At 39.5% G+C, this 6,294-nt stretch overlaps 1 non-coding gene across 1 annotated transcript; it reads right to left on the bottom strand.

Moving 5' to 3' along the window:
* Positions 1 to 5,856: 5,856 nt before the first annotated feature.
* On the bottom strand, positions 5,857 to 5,964 carry LOC112774372 (small nucleolar RNA R71). Its single transcript, XR_003188865.1, has one exon. It is a non-coding gene; the product is annotated as a small nucleolar RNA R71 (small nucleolar RNA).
* Positions 5,965 to 6,294: the final 330 nt, after the last annotated feature.

Here is a 6,294-nt window from a genome sequence, read left to right as displayed (position 1 = left end):
TGGTAAAACCACTCAAGTGAGCACAAGATAAACCATAAAATAGTGGTTTATCAATCTCCCCACACTTAAACATTAGCATGTCCTCATGCTAAGCTCAAGGAGATACAAAGAATGAATGGGGGAAAGTAAGACTCATGAGATGCAACCTATGAATGCAACTATATGCTAAGATGATTCTGTCTACTTGGTCAAAAGTAAATAAGCTCTTCAAGACAAAAATAAACCAGATTCCACTAATTCAAATCATACAATAAAAGACAAGTAAACTTGTAAGAAGATAGCTCATGAAAGCAGGGAACATAGAATCAAGCATTGAACCCTCACATGAAGTGTATATGCACTCTAATCTCTCAAGTGTCTAGGATAAATTCACTCTACTCTTCTCTAGTTATGCTTTCTAAACTTTGTTCTTCATCTAACCAATCAACAAAAATTTAGTATACCAATGCAAACATCATGAGGTCTTTTTAAGGTTGTAATGGGGCTAAGGTAAGGGTGAGGATATATGTATGGCCAAGTGAGCTATAATATGAATCTTTGACTAACCTAAGCTCTCACCTAAACACACACACACTCTATGTAACTCTAAGATTATGCCTAGCTACCCATAATTCCCACTTTTGTATCACATACTCATGTACCAAATTTTCCTTAATTTCACCATATATGCATTGATCTTTTATTCAACTTAGCATTAGGGTAATTTTGTCCCCTTATTTATTTATTTATTTATATTGTAATTTATTATTTTTATTTTTATTTTTTTTTCTCAATCGTAAAAGCAAACATAACATATCAATGCACATGAGTTTTTAATTTTTTTGGTCTCATATGAGTATGCACCCCAAATTCCCAATACTTTTGTCAGTAAAACACAGCACACTTTCATCAACCCAAGTTCCCACAGTTTCCCACACTTAATTGATACACAATCTCTAACTTAACCTAACCAAAGATTCACTTGGGGTAATTAATTGTTTTTTTGCTTAAGGCTAGTGATGTGGTAAAATATAGAACAAAAGGGGATTAAAAGGCTCAAAGTGGCAAACAAAAGTAATTGAAAGGGTAGGCTATTTGGGATGAGTGAGCTAATAACAAATAATGGTCTCAATCATATGCAAGCATGTAAATACACTAAACAATGGACATATAGAATGGAACAAAATATAGATTACAATCATAGAAAAAAAAACACACAAGAATAAAATATTATGGTTAAATAGTGTAACCATGTAATTAAGCTCAAATCTCACAGGTTGTATGTTCTTAGCCATAGCCTATGTTCCAAATTACAATCTTCAAACAAGTTTAACACAAATTATCAATTTAAATTAGTGAAATGCTATAAAAAGGGTCTTGAAAGGAAACTCATTACTTTAACCAAGCAAAACATACATGCAAACAATTATTAACATGCAATCTATCCTATCTAACAAAGAAAAAAGTCAAATGTTGGTGTTAAGAGAGAGAAAGAGCTTACCTCCGGAAGTCAAGGACTGACCTCCCCACACTTAAGGTTTGGCACCGTCCTCTGTGCTATTAGTAAGGAGTAAGGGAGGGCTGGAAGCATCACCTCCAGTGTCTGGTTTGCCTTGGTTTCCTGTGCTACTGGATGAAGGGAAGTCTGGGGTATCCTTTTGTTCTGGGGGTGGGTGTGTACCAACTATGAGGTCCTTCAGATAGTTGTATCTGCACTTGTTACGGCGCTCCATTTGCTCCATTCGCCAGTCTTGCCGGTCGAACCTCTCAAGGATCTGAAGGAATATCTGATGGATGGACGGTGCCTGTGGTGTGGATGATGGTAGAGTAGAAGAATGAGGAGTATCCAAAGATGGGCCTGCAGGCCGGCTCGCAGAGGGAACTGGTGGCCTGATGTACTTCCCATTTGGGATATACTGGTTGGCCCGAGGGATCATGACCTTCGTGTCACCTGGCCGAGAGGACACACCTGCTGCAGAGACTAAATCTGAGACCAACGCAGGAAAAGGCAGATTACCTGCTATCTGTATGTGTCCCATGGCTTGCCGGATGTGTCGGGGCAGGTTGAGGGGTTGCTCTGTCAGGATGCATCAGATGAGGACAGCCATGTCTGCTGTGAAGGTCGACTCGTGAGTGCTCAGAAAGATATAGTGGGACATAATTTGTGCCCACACGCGAGCCTCCAGGATGAGTGACTGGGCTGGGATGCTCTTGGGTTTTGAACGATGATGCCCGTAGATCCACTTACTGCCAGGTTGGGCTATAATTCCAAGGACGCTATCCCAGTCAAACTGATACATCTGGCACTTACAAGATGCTTCTTGATATACATTCCATCCCTTTGGACTAGGTGGAAGGTCCAGTGCTCTCTGGATGGCACTCTCGGAGACAAGGACCTGCTGCTGACGGACGAAGACAGTCTGCAGAGTAGGCGAGGACAAGTTTGAGTAGAATTTAACTACCCATAATAAGTTGGCCTCCCGTGGCTGTCTCCTCAAAAATCCTCACCGTCTCCTCTCAATTTGGGGCTCCACAAAATCAACAAAGTGTGTTGGGACAATGAGTAGATGCTCATTGTTGTAGTTCCTCTCAGCTAGGATGGGGAACATCTGTTTGTAATAACGGTTAGCAAACCGTGTGGAGTCTCGGGCGGGAAATGCTTTCTCTGATTCATCAAGCTTAATGATCCTCTTCACCCGCTTTGTTGGTGGCTTTACACTGGTAGAGGGAAGTTCTTTTGCTAGTGTTCTTTTGGTTCCTCTCCTTGCTGGTGTCTTGTCAGTGGCTTTCGCTTTTCCTTTCTTGGTACCCATGTCTAAAGAAGAAAAAAAAGGAAGAATATTAAAGATAGATAACTAAAGAACCGGAAGGGAGAAAAGTCCAAGTGATAATGAATGCCAAAGGAAAGATGTTAGCTTAAATACATGGTAGCTACAACATGTAGGTAAGACATTAATGAAGATCAAGAGGCCAATTCATAATAAATAGATGCAAGAGTGTTTATGGCATGCAGAAATAGGCATGAGAAGCATATCTCAAGCATCAAGTAGTAAATGTGCCAAATTAAAGAGCATGTGTAATGATGATAATTGTGAATAATAATCCCAAATACATGTGGAGTACAAATATTGGGAAAGGGAGGCATTCAAGTAAAAGGGTAAAACAAAATAGAGTCCAAGATGCCATAGGCCTTTTCACAAACACTTGGTGAGCAAGTTAAAGTAGGAATGAAAATAATATAATCCAAATATGTATGAGAGCTAAATTAAAAAATCAATTGTCAAATCACTCCTCATAATATCCACAAGCTTCATTATAGTAAGGTAATACCCAAATAAAACTCCAATACTAACATAAGAATGCATGAAAAAGAAAGAAAAAAAAACCATGGATAATGAAATTAAGAGAAAAAGAAAGAAGAAAGAACAATAAATGCAAGAATGAAAGAGTAGAAGGGAAGAGAAAAGAAACCTGGTGATGAAGATAAAGAAAAAGGAAAGAAAAAAGTAGTAGAAAGTAAGAAAGAATAAGGAAGAAGAAAGAAAGAAAGAAGAAGAAATAATTAGGATTGAAAAGAGTTAAGATTGGGGGAGAGGGAGAATTAGAATCAGGTGCTGAGGTGGTTTAAGTGTGCGTCGCATGCGATGCGTACGCGTGCATCCCGCGTACGCGTGGCTCGTGCAATTTTCAAGCGACGCGTAAGTGTCAGGGATGCTGATAAACCACTATTTTATGGTTTATATTGTGCTTAATTGTATGATTTTATCAATTCTTTACCCACTTATTCATATGATTGGCTTGCATTTATATTTCCTTCCTAAAATTATTACATGATTGAATATTTGCTTCCTAAAGACTTTTAATTATGTATTTTAACTCTCCTTCATTACATTAGATGCCGTGATCTGTGTGTTAAGTGTTTCAGGCTTTATAGGGCATGAATGACTTGGAGATTGGAAAGGAAGCTTGCAAAAATGGAAAAAACACAAGAAATTGAGGAGATGACCAGCGAAAAGGGACGCGGACACATGGCTCACGCGACCGCGCGACATAGAGTAAATCGCAGTGACGCGGACGTATGGCTCACGCGACCGCGCGGATTGGAACTGCACAAGTGACGCGGAGGCGTGGACGACGCGCACGCGTGGCAAGGCAAAACGCCGAATGACGCGTCCGCATGAATGACGCGATCGCGTGACATGCGCAATCTGCAGAATCTGCAGAATTCGCTGGGGGCGATTTTGGGCCCTGTTTTGACCCAATTTTCGGCCCAGAAAAGCGGAGTAAAGCCAATGAACATGGAGAAATGAAGGACAACAATTCATTACAGACAATTCTCAGTTTTTGATCTAGTTTTACTCCTCCTCTAGGTTTTCTCTCTGCACATTCATATTTCTTAGGATTTATTTTCACTACTTTTCGCATTGGGATATTGAGAAGAGTTATTACTTCCGTCAAGACTTCATCATTCTCGTTTGTTTTCTTTACCTGTCTCTTACTCTTCCGTGTCTTTGGTTTACTCAAAAATATTATTGGATTATTTTTAGAATTTATTAATACAAGAATTATTTTTATTTTTAATTGATCCTTTTGATTATTACTTATCATGTCTTTCTATATTTCCCTTTCCTATGTTATGAATTCTACATTTACAATGAGCGAGTAGTTCCATAACTTGGATGGGAGTTAATTGAAGGAAAGACCTTCAGTTGGAATTCTTAAAAGGAAAACTGTAATTGGGTTTATTGTTGGATTGTCCTCTAGTCACTGACACCAATCCTTTTCAATTGAGCGGATTGGAACTTGTGAATAGAAACAGCTTTCCAACTTGCTTGACTTTCCCTTACCTAGTAAGGGATAACTAAACAGAACAACCCTCAATTATCAATTAATCTTGAGAGTACTTCAACAAGAATAGGGCTTCCAACTAATCTACTCCCAGTCAAGGTTTTTATTTAAAATTACATAAATTCTCCAATTTAATTTCTCGTTATTCAACTCAAACCATTTTTGAAAACATCTGATTAATAAAATAGCACATTTCTCTGCAACTCGTTGGGAGACGACCTGGGACTCATACTCCCAGTATTTTAATTTAAATTTTGTGACAACCCTTCTAAATTGATAAGCGGATTTTTGGTTGGTTAAGAACTGTACTTGCAACGTATCTCTTCTAATAATTTCTTAACTCACCAATTTTCGCCACGTCAATTTTTGGCGCCGTTGCTGGGGAGTTGCAATAGAGTGCTAAAGTTATTAATTGAAATTTATTTATTTGCATTTTATTTTATTTTGCTACTATGAGCTTCATGTTTCTTTCGTTAAATGACGCGTTCACTTCCTGATCCAAGCTTGCCAATATTCGATCCTGAGATTGAAAGAACTATTTCACGAATAAGGCAAGCTCGGTGTCGGTTAGTCCTCTCTGAGGGCGGATCTAAAACGTCACTTGAGGAAGAAACAGGCTCCCTTTCTGCTGATTCAGTTGATTTATGTGCAGTTGACATGGCAGCACCTAGGAGAATTACTATCCAGGAGGCTGGAGCCCCTGATTTTTCAATGCAACCGTTTCAAGCGCATCACCCAGCAGTGGCTACAAACTTTGAAATAAAAATAGCACTGCTCAATTTGATGCCCAAGTTTCATGGCTTACCTGCTCAAGAGCCTATCAAGCACCTTAGAGACTTCCAAGCAGCCTGTTCTACTGTCAAGCGTGATGGTGCAGATGAAACTTCAATTTTGTTAAAAGCCTTCCCATTCTCTCTTGAGGAAAAGGCGAGAGAGTGGTACTACACTCAACCCGCAGCAACTGTATCCGACTGGGATACACTTAGAAGAGAATTTTTGGAAAAATTCTTTCCAGCTGAAGTTACTGATAAACTGAGGAAAGACATTTCCATGATTGTTCAGGACGAATCTGAGACTCTCTATGAATACTGGGAGCGCTTCAACAATCTTCTAGAAGCATGCCCCCACCATATGATTGACAAGATAGTGTTGCTCGCTACGTAACATAGGGCATGAGGCCCCAAGATAAGACTACATTGGAAAGTGCTAGCAATGGGTCTATGAAAAAGTATAAGACCACTGATGAGGCATGGCAATTGATCAGTGACTTAGCTGAATCTACAAGGAATCACAGGCAGAAACAAGGCCGGTCAAAAGCTGTTGTAGAGGTATCTTCTAGCAAGGAGACTACTGCTCTGGCTCAAAGTATAAGTGAAATGACCACCTTACTGAAGCAGATGCAGTTGACTCAACAACAAGCGCATCAAAGCCAACAGCTAGTCCCACAGAGAGTGTACGGAATATGTG

Source organism: Arachis hypogaea, chromosome 18, assembly GCF_003086295.3.
Source record: "Arachis hypogaea cultivar Tifrunner chromosome 18, arahy.Tifrunner.gnm2.J5K5, whole genome shotgun sequence".
Taxonomy (NCBI): Eukaryota; Viridiplantae; Streptophyta; class Magnoliopsida; order Fabales; family Fabaceae; genus Arachis; species Arachis hypogaea.
This window is presented reverse-complemented; position numbering and strand designations above follow the sequence as displayed.